The 14,865-nt window shown below is 37.2% G+C and overlaps 1 long non-coding RNA gene across 1 annotated transcript in view; it reads left to right on the top strand.

Moving 5' to 3' along the window:
• LOC120491557 (uncharacterized) overlaps positions 1-14,865 on the top strand; it is a 177,714-nt gene that overhangs the window by 84,111 nt on the left and 78,738 nt on the right. The window contains exon 7 of the long non-coding RNA XR_016169433.1: positions 2,027-2,214. This is a non-coding gene — a long non-coding RNA (uncharacterized LOC120491557). The remainder of the gene's footprint in view (positions 1-2,026; positions 2,215-14,865) is intronic.

The following is a 14,865-nucleotide window of genomic DNA, read 5'->3' as shown; positions in this document are numbered from 1 at the left end:
TGGATTATTATGGAAATACTATCATCCACTGGCCCTCTGAAGCACAGCTGGGCAGGGCCATCATTACATGCACTGTGGCAATCTGTTCTGGGAAGGGCGAACGCAAACGTCACGGCACAGATGAGAGTGGCACGCATACATCACAGAAAATGTGATTAAAATGTGAAGAATGCAAAAAACATCTTATATCAAGTGCCTTCAAAATGACCTCCATAAATTGAGTTCTTTTTGCCTCTGGTTTTATTAGGGCGTATAAATACATTTTCATCTGGGATATTTTATGTCCACCTGCATTAGAGCTGGTTTCTAATGCTGTTGTGTGTTACAGCGCTGATATCAGCGGCAAACGTCACCGGTTTGGTTCCTGTCGAGGAACGGGTGGTGTGTCCGTGTATCAATCATAGTCACCCGGTCTGAGCGCTGACCAGCCTCTGAGTGATTGCGTTTAGTTCCTTACGAGATATTTCTGCTGTGCTTGTTATCAGATTAACCCGCCCACTGAGGCTTATCATTCACTGCCCAATAAACGGGGTCAGTCACATCCATCAAATTACTGTACTCGCGCTTTCTGCCTCAATCTCCCTTACTTGCTCAAGTAAAGCTTATTTGTAAATGTAAACGAAGCAGTAACACTGGTTCAACCTGAGTTATAAAATCCTCATTTACATATGCTGTCATTGATTTTTAGAAAAAGTATTCATGACGTATTCTCATGCTTAAAACAGAGGTGGTTGGCTCGTGGAATTTGTCACAATGATCCATTAAAAATGCATAGAACCTCATTAACTTTTGCAGAGACAGAAAGCTCTTTCTTTTTATATCACTTCTTTTTATATACTTTTGCAATATTGGATTCAAGGCGACATCTTTATGATCTTTTGAATTCAGTGTGTGAAAAAAATTGATTGTGATTTTTGAGAATATGCGAAATTTAGGGCTGTCAAACGATTAATCGCGATTAATCACATCCAAAATAAAAGTTTGTGTTTACATAATGTGGGTGCACTGTGTATAATTATTTTGTATATATATAAACACATGCATGTATATTTAAGAAAAAAAATAGTATTTATATATAAAATATTTATATTTACATATAATATAAATCATATATAATATTTAGTATATACATTTCTTTAATATTATTTCTTATAATATAATATTATAATTAATATTATTTTAATATTAATATTTCTTTTATATATACAAGCATGTGTGTGTATATATATATATATATATATATATATATATAAAATAATTATACACAGTGCACACACATATATATTATGTAAACACAAACTTTTATTTTGGATGCGATTAATCGCGATTAATCATTTGACAGCCCTAGCTAAATTGTATTTATTTTTTTTAATACTTTATTTAATTTTTTATTACACATTTTTTTTATCATTATGCATTTTTTTTATTTTGTAATTAAGTTAATTTGTTTTACCGCAGGGCTGTTTAAATGGCAAAAAAAAAAAAAAAAAAGGTTAGTCACATCACTAAGCATTAGACACTGAATATACATTTTCCAATATAAACTGTAACCTAAAATCTTGCCGTTAATTAACCAACCTCCAAAATGAAAAAGTGCTCATTTTTCTAATTGCGGCCTCACGGCATGTGCGTAGACATGCAAAACACGCGTCTTGTAATCAAACACACTCTGAGCATAAGGGCTTATTAATTATTAGTGCCCACTTGACTTCATATTGTGCTGCTGGTGGCCTGGTCAAAGATTATAATTACCACTTTGCTGTTTGTATCGTATTCATCTCATCTTGCCTATAGTACTGTATTACTCTCAGCATCTCTCTCTCTCTCTCTCTTTCACTCTCTCTCTTTCTCTCTCTCTCCCGTACACAAGACCAAAAGTGCAGGCACATCATTTATTGATAAGACAAAAAGAATGTAATGAAATTATCAATGTTCTTGAATTAATTATGAACATGATTAAGAAAGCTAAAATCTCAGGAGCCGGGATCTCATTACCCATTCAGTCTCAGGGATTGCTTTCATTCAGGGAGAGGCAAAAGAAGCCGTCCACCCGGCCCGGCTCGAGCAGTCGTCTCTCGCCCCGGCGTGGAGCTCCTCTTTACCCTGCTCCTCTGTCCCTGATTTACTCCCTGCGCCGCTCCGTCCCGCCGGAGCCAAATGAGATCCGCCGAGAGGTCCTGACCTTCCCCTCTAGATAGCAGCTCCTCACTGGAGGTAAGAAACACAAGCTGGTTTTACTGGACAGCAGCCGCCCGGCTCGTGGTTTAGGTGGAAAATGATTGTGGAAAATCTACTTTTCTGTTCTTTCAAACTGTGAAGCTGTCTTATGTTTGTATGGGAGGGTATGTGTGTGTTTCTTTAAAGTCAGAGGACACGTTTAGTTTGATTTTAAGTTTGCAATTTGCATATTGACTTACAGTACAGTATTTAAGGCCACAGAATGTGAGGCCGTTCACGCAAACTATCATTAACATGAGTGCTTTGACTAAAATCATTTCAAATATGTCCATTTTCTGGCAAATTAATTGGCTTTTTATATATATATACATATCATTTTTGCTCTTGCTCTGCAAAATTAAATTTGCATGCTTTATGAGTAAAGTGGATTTCTTTCAAACAGACTTTATTAATTATTAAAATATTTTCTGGAGTTCTAAATGTTCAGTTTGGTCCGATAAAGCATTCAATCCTCAGTTGTGTGTCAAAAGTTTTCCAATTTTCTTCGGGTGTCTGTCACGTCAGTCGTTCAGGATCTTCGCTGTGTGTTTGTTTTTTTTTATACCTGCTTGTTTAGTGTGCATTAGAATGAGTCGCTCTTGTGGAGACGAGAATGACAATCTCTCTTTCTTTGGTCACATGGGGAAATATGCGCCAGTATATGGGCGTCCCCAAAGGAATGGAGCTGGGGTTTGAGAGTCCCATCGCTCCCTTCCTGTCTATCTTTCTCATATCCCTGCCTCTTTTTTCCGTTCTCTCAATCTCTTGTGTCTTCCCATCATCAGGCACACATTTACAGCACTACTGCATTGTAAAAGCGTGTGCAGCTGGCGGAGAACTTGTCGCATACCTTCTCGACTATTGTGAGGCCCTGCTGTAAACATATATAAGTGTCCTGATGTCTTTAATAAGACCTAAACAGCTAAGAACACCCCAAACTGCCATTATTCTTCTAGATAAGAAGGTTTATATGTATGATATTGGTGTTTTGCGCGGTCTCCGCGGATAAGGAAGCCTGTGGAGGATAATGAGAGCTCTCTGGCCTGAGGATTGATCCGTGTATTGGATCTCACATAAGACTGCTGTTACTGGATATTACCCAGCGCTATCGGCCAGCCGTGATGGCCTCGTGATAAGAAGTGCTTACCAAAGGGGAAGCTCCTACAGGGCAGATACGGTTTCTCAGCCGCCCTCAGGGGACCGTCAGCCTCATGCTGCTGAGCTCAGGAACTTTTTACCTCATCAAGTAAATTCAGACCCTTATCAAGTTACCAAGCAGGCCTCTTCCAGTCGAACAAATATTTCTGGCCATTGTCACTGTCGGTGCTGAAAGAGCTGGAGCGGTCGCATTACAGGGCAGCTGCTTTTCATTGATAACCTGGGAAATTTGGGAGGTGATGGATTTGTTTGGGTAATTAGAAGTAGTGGACGTGCTAAACTTTATCTCTGATTAGCAAGTGCACAAGTGCTTTCTCTGGGAGTCGTTACTTTTAAGATTCGAATTCACGTGGGACGAGAATTCCCAAACAAATTATCCCGAATTTACACTCCGGATTGAATCTGTTGACGTTTTTACGTCCTTTAAAGATAATGGCATTGTTGACAATGCAATCTACGTCCTGTAGGGCAGTTTAGTGTGCTCTGGACCTCTAAAAAATGCTAAGCTCTCAGATAATGAAGTGGTCGGCACGTAATGTGCCATCTCGACAGTTTCATCGGGAGTTGTCCAGCCCTTCGGCGCAGGGTTTGTTTCTACCGCTGCGGCAGAATGAGCCAGGTGGCATCTGGTACCCGTTGCGTGCCAGCGGAGGAGGGCCCAGATGGTGCGTTAAGCAGGCTAATTATTTCGACACAAAACTTTGATAACGCAGCCCGCCGGGGTCCAGTTTCCCTCTTTTGAATCTTACTCACCGGGCTTTGTCTTGGAACCGCCTTCCCTCTCTTTCAGTGAATGTGTCCTTGCGGGGTTGAGTAACTGGATCCCGCAAACTGGTGGTAAATTGTGAGCGATCCCATGCAGTGGGAGGTGACAGCTGTAATGTTAGTCCTGAGAGGTGTCGTGGTACAAAACGACACACTGGTTTTAGTCAATTACATAAATACTTGGATGGAGAAAAAACGAAATCCTAAAATCTGTCGCACTACCACAAACTCTATCTTTAGGAAGGGTTGAACTGATCGTTGTTCTCTAGGATCGCTGATATCAACCATGTTAAATGCAAATTATAAAATGCAACATACGCTGTCGTGTAAAATGTCTTTTTTTTAAAGAATATTCTCGATCAAAAGTGACATTTAAGACTTTTATGACATTAAAAATGAAATGTAGTTAAAGAATCGTGTTAAAAAAATACTGAAAATATTCAAAATAGGGCTGTCAAATGATTAATCGCGATTAATCGCATCCAAAATAAAAGTTTGTGTTTACATAATAAATGTGGGTGCACTGTGTATAATTATTCATGCTTGTATATATTTAAGAAATATTTTCATGTATATACTGTATATAGATTTATATATAATTTATATTATATATAAATATAAATATTTTATATATAAATAATATTTTTTTCTTAAATATACATGCATGAGTGTGTATTTATATATATATATATATATATATACACAAAATAATTATACACAGTGCACCCACATATATTATGTAAATACAAACTTTTATTTTGGATGCGATTAATCGTTTGACAGCCCTAATTCAAATAGAAGATAGTTATTTTAAATTGTTACATTTTTACTGTATTTTTGATCAAATAAATGCAGCCTTGTTGAGCATAAGAGACTTTGTTCATAAACAGTATAAAATCTTTTCTCAAATCTCAGACCCTTATGAACGGTATTGCATCATGTACTTATAATAGAAAAAATAGTCTTCAAGTTTTAAAATGGTGGATGAAAATACTTCCTTTAGTCTAGCATAAAAGATTGTGTGTCCAATTAGTAGGGCTGTCAAACGATTAATTGCGATTAATCGCATCCAAAATAAAAGTTTGTGTTTATATAATATATGTGGGTGCACTGTGTATAATTATATATATATATATATATATATATATATAAATACACACACATGCATATACATTTAAGAAAAAAAATATTTATATATAAAATATTTATATTTATATATAATATAAATTATATATAAATCTATATACAGTATATACTGTACTGTACATGAAAATATTTCTTAAATATATACAAGCATGTGTGTGTATTTATATATATACAATAATTATACACAGTGCACCCACATATATTATGTAAACACAAACTTTTATTTTGGATGCGATTAATCGCAATTAATCATTTGACAGCCCTACTAATTAGACACTTGCCAAATTGGGTAGATATTATGGATTGGATAATTTGTAGAAAAAAATATACTTATGTGCCTATGAGTGTTTTGTGAATAACTGGCTGTAATTAACAACAACAAATGTTCGGTTTTATCTACATTAAAATGGACAGTAGGTTATGTTATTTGACCTACATCTCATTGCAATACAAATATTAGTAAATATTGTTAAATATTCGATTTTTAAGGATAAATTTGCTTACTTTTCTTACTATATAAATAATTGTCAGATAACAGCAATTACAGTAGGAAAAAGGTCCAAAATTGTATTGATGGGTAATATAACACACAATATTTCAGAGCTCAGCACTGTGGGCAAATAAAACAGTAGTTTTGACGGTGAATGGTCACCATTTCCCCATCCATTGACCGGGCCGTTACTGTCCAGCGATAGGGCCACTGAGTAATGGGTCAATAAAGGCCAAGTCAGTGCGTAGCACCTGCTATCAGAGCGCCGCAATAATGCCGCAATACCTCTCGCTTTCCCTTAAGAGACCGCGGACCTCGTCATGCAGTCCAATCCAAAGTCCTTCTCATAATAAGGGTCACTTACTAAGTCAACATTAAAAGCCTATTCCATTAGGGGTCCAAAATTACACTGGACTTTAATGTCTTCAAACACCAGCAGTTAAGAGCGAAACAGCTCATGTACATTAGCAACACATGTTGAAATAGTCATGAGTTTATTATCGAATCACATGTTTGGCTACACAAATGTTTTTATTCATGGCATACATCTGTTTCCAAGTCATGCTTTCCACATGCCTTATGATGGCTCTTTTGGGAACTGCAGATTGTAGGAAAAACTATATTTACTGCACGGTGAATTTCCACCTTTGAGTTAAACCCTTCATTGATTGTGCAATGGGAGGCTGCCTCCTCCTCCTCCTCCTCTGGTGGACAGAAACACCTCCACCTCAATAAAGACAAGGTGCAGGCCTCCGACTGATAACCTGCTGACTCCTACATCACAGGTGTCCCCTCTGAAATTGAGTCCTACATCATGATCAATTGGTTGATGTCATGGATGAGTAATGCTACTTTACACACGTTAACCCACACACACACATACACTTTAATTAATACACTTTCACTCAAACTGATCATTTTCCTGGGCTTAAGCAGAGGAGATACGTTGGATTTTGTCTGGTACACATATTTTGGTTTGGGTACAGTCTTAAATTAAAATAATGTGATAATTGTTTTCTCCAACCTACAAATCTAGACTTTTTGTAACACAAATGAACATAATAAAAACCTCCAAATTATGCTTAAAAGCCTATATTGGGAGATTAGGACAGCAAAAAGTAACCGTTCGCTCTGTAACTATTAGTGTATTAGCTGTATTATTTTTATGTGACATGTAAGCATTTTTGTGATATATTTTAAAGGAGTAGTTCACTTTTCTTTCTTTTTTTTACTTTTGCTGATGAATTACTCACCCCATGTCATCCAAGATGTCCATGTCTTTCTTTCTTCAGTTGAAAAGAAGTTAAGGTTTTTGATTAAAACATTCCAGGATTTTTCTCCATATAATGGATTTCAATGGGAACCAAACGGTTCAAGTCCAAAAGACAGTTTCAGTGCAAACTGCAAACTGTTCAAAGGGCTTTAAACGATTCCAGACGATGAATAAGGGTCTTATCAAGCAAAACGATCGCTCATTCATTTTGCTTGATAAAAAAAATAAAGTTTAACTTTTATAAGCTTAAATGCTCGCCTTGCTCTGTTCTGTGATGCACGTTCGTGTCTCTCCTGTTCGAACTCGATCATCAAAATGAACAAATCTTTTCCAGAGTCAACTCGTTCATTTCGTTCGTTGAATGAACCAAATGACACGAAAAAAAGGTTTGTTCATTTTGATGAACCAGTTCGAACAGGAGAGACACGAACGTGCATCACAGAACAGAGCAAGGCAAGCATTTTAGCGTGTAAAACTTAAACTTTGTTGTTGTTTTTTTAAATGAGTGATCGTTTCGCTTGATAAGACCCTTATTCTTCGTCTGGAATCGTTTAAAGCCCTTTGAACAGTTTGCACTGAAACTGTCTTTTGGACCTTGAACCATTTGGGCCCCATTGAAGTCCATTATATGGAGAAAAATCCTGGAATGTTTTCATCGAAAACCTTAATTTCTTTTCGACTGAAGAAAAAAAGACATGGGCATCTTGAATGACATGGGGGTGAGTAAATTATCAGCAAAAGTTTTTTTAAAAGTGAACTATTCCTTTAACAGCAATCTTTATAGTCCAAACTGTGCATTGTCTCAAATACAGTAATACATCATGACTTATAACTTTGCAAACTAGTGCACATCAGATGTGCAGATAGAAATTATTTTGTTTAATTTTTTTTTTCTGAATACTGCTACGTGACATAACAATTTTAATGTTCATTTCATCAATGATTTTGAGTGTCTATATATCAATTTGCAAAGAGAGTCCTATAAATATAGAGATTTTTCTAGTAATAGTATAGGCTGAGGGTAAACAGAATTTCATTAGATTGCAGCAAATCGTTTTCGTTAAAGTCATCATAAAATAGAAATGGGGTCGTATTATTCTTTTTTAAAACTTTCTTTAGTGTCTAATGTTGCTGTATTGAGCATTTAAAAGGTCCACAGCGGGAGTGATTCTCTATATCAGTGTCACTGTTTCTGAAATCCCTGAAACATCTTGAGTTTTCTTCCGTGAACGAACATGTCGCAATATTCCTCGTTTATGCAAATGAAGGGGCGGGGCCTGGTTGAGTTAGTTAGTAGTGTGTCGAAACTGGTGGTTATGGTAAGGGACGGGACTTTCCCAAACACACTCGAAGCGGTTGACCAATTACAACACACTGGTCCAGCCGACCAATCAGAGCACATTGTGCATTTGAGAAGGAGGGACTTCATAGAGAAGGAACTAAACAGAGCGTTACTGACAGACTGGGAAGAGAGGTGCTGCAATGAAGTTTTTTGAAAAAAAAAAAAAAAACAAGCATGAAAACATAAAAATCAAGACTGAAAAGGGGCATTATAGGGTTTTGGAAACTTTACCTTCCAGCAGATTCTCTGTACCACACAGAAAGCTCTTTTTAAACAACTAATGTTGGAAATTTGAAGCCTAATTAAATATAAAATCAAAGAGCACAATAAAGAAAAGAAAAGAGTTTTACTCTAGTCTTTTCAGTGATCTTCAGAGACTTTTGTGCTGCATTATAAAACACTATGATCTCTGAATTTGTGACATCCTCTGTGTGAAAGTTAATCATTTTCAGAGCGTGTCATTGATCAGTATTACATCTGGAGACTGGCCTTCTGCCTTTTCCCCAGGAGTCCTGATTCCCTGTGAATTAGCAGCAATAAAGCTATAAAACTGTTCATTTGTAACTCCTCATCCCTCCGCCTCTCTCTTCCCTCTCCCTAAAGTGTCTCCCATCTGCTTTTGGGACTGTCGCTTGCCGTCTTACAGCAGGAGTGAGATAAGCACAACATTTTCCTGTCGATATGTTTCTATTAGCCTCCGACGCCTTATCCATCAGGAACGTCTTCTGGTTTTTTAATTCAGTGCTGAATTTACCAGACTTACGGCCTATTTTGACAAGAGAGATGTGATGTGTTCAATGTCTGATAGTACTCAGGACAACTTTTGCTGGACTTTATGCATTTATATAGTGTTGAAGATGTAGTCTACAGTCAGGCTGACAAGTTAGTTAGTGGCATAAAATCATTGAACGATACACAAATCAAGTACTTGAGGAAAAGTAATAAAATACGACTCGCATAAGTACTCGTATTACTTGAGTAAAAGTAGAAAAGTTATTGTTTTTTAATATACTTAAGTATTAAAAGTAAAAAGGTTTGATTGATGAACCGTTTATAATTTATTCTATCCAGTACTAGTCATTAGTCAGCAATAATGAGAAATATTAGTGCAAAATGTTTAATATGCATTGACTTTGTATTTTATTACCAAAATGTATTAAACATTACTTATTATTAAACATTTTACATCAGATTAAGTTCTCAACTGACCTAAATATGATGAGTAAAATATCATTTACTAAAATGCGCATTAGTAACGTACATTTCACGCCACTCAAGCTCCTACAATAACACAGTTCATTTTGAGTGAATCACTGAATCTATTAGTTGTTGACTCCAGAACAGCTACAATCGAATCAGTCCGATTCGTGAATGAATCATTTAGTGCAATTTGTGAACCAGTTCAACAGGTTCATCGGGAAGAATCGGCTCTTCCGTGAATGAATCGTTTGAGTATCGTGGGGGTGGGTGGGGGGGGGGGGTGATTTCTTCAGAAATAATGATGATATGTTTTGATGAAATGAAGTGCTTTTGAATTTAGTAAAGTAAATTTTTCCCAAAATAAAAATACTCTGATCAAGCACAGATACTTAAAATTTGTACTTAAGTACAGTAACGAAGTAATCGAAATCAACATAGCCTATATGCAATTTTTTTGTTTTTTCACATCAGTCTATTCTTGTGGCTTTTGCTGATAATTTACTCACCCCCATGTCATCCAAGATGTCGAAAAGAAATTAAGGTTTTTGATTAAAACATTCCAGGATTTTCTCCTCTTAATGGACTTCAATGGGAACCAAATGGTTCAAGGTCCAAATGAGAGTTTAAGTGCAGCTTCAAAGGGCTTTAAACGACACCAGACGATGAATAAGGCAAATATATTAAATATCAAGCGAAACGATCGGTCATTTAATAAATAAATTAAAAAATTTAAGTTTTATAAGCACAAATGCCCGCCTTGCTCTGTTCTGTAATGCGCATTTGTGACTCTCCTGTTCGAAATTGTTCATCAAAATGAACAAACCTTTTTTTTTTCGAGTCATTTGGTTCTTTCAACGAACAAAATGACTCGAAAAAAGATTCATCAAAATGAACGAGTTCGAACAGGAGAGTCAAGAACGTGCATCACAGATCATTCATTTCTTTTCGATTGAAGACATTTTGGATGACACGGGGGTGAGTAAATTATCAGCAATTTTTATTTTTTTTAAAGTGAACTACTCCTTTAACAGCACCTAAAAAACGTGAACCAAGAATCACTTTTTTATGTTGCATTGTAAGATACCTTTATGTCTAAGTTCGTTACTTTTTACCTTTTAACAAGTACTTCAGCTCTCAAAATAGGCATAATTTGAAGGACAAATGGACTAGTAACAGGGTGGATTTTCAACAAGCCATTAGTGTCAAGTATCTTCATTCGTAATCCACTTTAAGAGCATTAAGACAGAAGCACAAATCCCACTGAAGAGGACTAAATCAAACATGCTCTATTGATATTGCCAAAGGTCATGACCTGGAAATGATGTCCCCTTTTGGTCTCTAACCTTTACGCGTGGTTGGGCTATAATGACGTTGCAGAATAGCAGCGAATATTGAGATGTAAGTGACAGTTAGTGTTAATGTCTCATTTAAACACAATAGACGACACAAGTCACGGTGAGATTGCTTATTGATTACTGGTTAACCAGAATCTGTCTGTGTGAACAAACTGTTTTTTGTCTTTTTCTTAAAGCTCGTGAGATTCTGTAAATCTAAATTTGTATTATTTTATTTTTTGTGTGGAATATGAAATAAGAGCTGTCCAAACAGCATTGGATCCCACTGAAGTCCATTGTGTACAATATAACATATAAAAATTGCTTTTATGAAACCTCGTGTATGAAGAGCCAAACCCTCCAACTCTGGGGCTAATGAAGTGAAAATCAGTTGACAGCAGAGCAGCATGCAGTTCTCTGCATTTTGTGTGTGTGTGTGTGTGTGTGTGTTTTACCAGTGTTTTTGCACACAGGAAGATGAAAGATTGATTCCAGACAGATCTCTCCTCCACCTGCGGTTCACCTCAGATTGTCTTTTAGCATTGAGATGAGAGAGTCGTTTTAAAGCACAGACTCTTTAGGCGATGGCCTACTTCCCGTAACGGGCCTCAGTTTGAAACAAAAGCACTACAGGAACTACATCTGAAGCTATTGATTCAGTAATATCATAAGAGAGAGGGGAACGCAAAGCATGAATGGGCTGTTAAACAGCAAAATCAGAGACAGCCGAGTTACTCACACTGTGCTCAGGGCTAAATATGAAACATTTATTTTAGAGTTTTCTCACTTGTGAATGCTGTACATTTCTGCCTGCTACGCTGGTAAATGCAAATCCCACAATGCCAGCAGATGTGCACATACACACGATACCTGTATTGTGAAGATATGAGCATATGGCTGTGAACGACATGTGGGTTTCCTGGGGACAGTTTTCCAGATGCTTCCAGAAGAAGAATGCAGACAAAAACATGTCACTCTCTCTCTCTCTCTCTCTCTGCCTCTGGCAGGTGTCTTGTACACATTGACTGTTAAGTACTTGATAATCACAATGCCTGAGAGCATTAAGCAGAGCTACCATATCAAGTCTGACTATCTATCTATCTATCTATCTATCTATCTATCTATCTATCTATCTATCTATCTATCTATCTATCTATCTATATCTATCTGACTGCCTGTCTATCTCCACCAATCCATTCATCCGTCAGTCCATCCATCCACCCGTCAGTCCATCCATCAGTCCATCCATCCATCAGTCCATCAGTCCATCCATCCAACCATCAGTCCATCCATCCATCAGTCCATCCATCCAACCATCAGTTCATCCATCCATCAGTCCATCCATCCATCAGTTCGTCCATCCATCCATCCATCCATCCATCCATCCATCCATCCATCCATAAGACGTTCCATCCATCCATTAGTCCATCCATCCATCCATCAGTCCATCCATCAGTCCGTCCATCCATCCATCCATCCATCCATCCATCAGTCCGTCCATCCATCCATCAGTCCGTCCATCGATCCAACCATCAGTCCATCCATCCATCAGTTAGTCCATCCATCCATCCATCCATCCATAAGACGTTCCATCCATCCATCAGTCCATCCATCCATCAGTCCGTCCATCCATCCATCAGTCCGTCCATCGATCCATCCATCAGTCCATCCATCCATCCATCCATCCATCCATCCATCCATCCAACCATCAGTTCATCCATCCATCAGTCCATCCATCCATCAGTTCGTCCATCCATCCATCAGTCCGTCCATCGATCCATCCATCCATCCATCCATCCATCCATCAGTCCATCCATCCAACCATCAGTTCATCCATCCATCAGTCCATCCATCCATCAGTTCGTCCATCCATCCATCCATCCATCAGTCCGTCCATCCATCCATCAGTTCATCCATATATCCATCCATCCATCAGTCCATCCATCCATCAGTCCATCCATCCATCCATCCATCAATCCATCAGTCCATCCATCCATCCATAAGTCCATCCATCAGTTCGTCCATCCATCCATCCATCCATGAGTCCATCCATCAGTCCGTCCATCCATCCATCCATCCATGAGTCCATCCATCAGTTCGTCCATCCATCCATCCATCCATGAGTCCATCCATCAGTTCGTCCATCCATCCATCCATCCATGAGTCCATCCATCAGTCCATCCATCCATTTGAATTTATTCTAATTTTCCAATCATTTTCATTCTACTTCCTTGCAGTCAAATTTGAATGTGCAATTCTGCATTTTCTTGCTACTTTTATTCAAATTCAAAAGAATTGAGATTGAGATTGGTAGTGAGTTACTAATATTTAGTATGAACAAAATGAATATTGATGCTATATAGCAGAAATATTAAAGACATATTTACATTCAAATTCATTAGGTGTTATCTAGTGCGTGACACGTGAACTAAGGTTAAGCTAGTGGCTGAAACGGTGTTTTGTGTCCCAGCTCTTATTTTATATCACATATGGCTGAAATGCTGTACTGATCAATTATCCAGGACCGGAACTATCTGATTTATAATTTCTGATAAGAACTCCCTCCCAGCCTTTACCGTTATATTCAGCCCTCATTATATCATATTTACCCCAAACCCCCTGCAGCCACAATGTAATCCGCAGATAATCACCCCAGCAGCAGTTTTTCTTCCTGCCTTTTTTGTTGCAATCGCTTCTTTTTCTTCAGCGTTTTTTTCCTGCTGTTACTGGTTTCTCAATTCTCCACAGGAAATCCAGTCTTCTAACAGGTCATTTAAATGCTGTCTCTCTTTCACATTATTGATCGGGCGGCCGGCACGGACGAAGGCAGGGTCCTTGAGATGTGTATCTGTCTGGTAAGGGCAGTTGTGTCTACCATGAGCTGAGACACGGCTCTGACCTTGTGCTGATGCATGCCAGAGGAAGAGCCTTTAAAATCAAAGTGTCTTATACTCAACAAGCCTGTGTTTAATAGAGTAAAAACAGTAGCATTGTGAAAAATCTCTTTATTCACAATCTTACCGTAATAATTGAATTCCCAAAGGTTAAGACTTTTTAAATAGGATTAAAATAATGTTGAGTGGTTTTGTTTGCTATGTATGTTTGACACAAAATACTAGTTTACAAACCTAATTCTCTCGAATCTGTATTTTTATTTAACAAATCAGAGTTAATGATTCATGACTCGCATATAAAGACAGTTGCTGAATTCAAATCCAATCCTTGAATACACTTTATTTTGATGGTCCCCTTTAGACTAGTAATGTTGCACCTACATGTCAACTAACTCTCATTGGACTATTAGTTGAGTATTAGTAAACTTTTAGAGGAAGGGTTAAGGTTAAGATTAAATTGACATGAAGTTGCAAGTTACTTATAGTTGAATTTCTGTTGGGAGCATCAAAATAAAGTGTTCATAGATATTAAGTCTAGTTGACATGTAGGTGCATGACTAGAATGTTTGTTGGGGAGCAAAATAAAGTTTTGGGTATAAATTAGGGCTGTCAAACGATTAATCGCATCCAAAATAAAAGTTTGTGTTTACATAATATATGTGGGTGCACTGTGTATAATTATTTTGTATATATATAAATACACACACATCCATGTATATTTAAGAAAAAAAAATTATTTATATATATAAATTATATACATTTATATACATTATAAATATTTATAAAATACCTGCAAAATATTTCTTAAATAAAGGTGTGTATTTATATATATAAAATAATGATACACAGTGCACCCACATATATTATGTAAACACAAACTTTTATTTTGGATCCGATTAATCGTTTGACAGCCCTAGTATATATCAAACAATCATCACATTGTAAATGGATGGTCAGATCAAGCACACTACATGGCTACAGTATTCCTCGCATTTTCTCTACAATATGCATATTTCAAATATATCCTTTAAACTTTTGTTGCAAAT

Source organism: Pimephales promelas, chromosome 8 (genome assembly GCF_988280905.1).
Source record: "Pimephales promelas chromosome 8, fPimPro1.hap1.1, whole genome shotgun sequence".
NCBI lineage: Eukaryota > Metazoa > Chordata > Actinopteri > Cypriniformes > Leuciscidae > Pimephales > Pimephales promelas.
The sequence above is the reverse complement of the archived record's forward strand: the minus strand, read 5'-3'. Positions and strand labels throughout refer to the sequence as shown.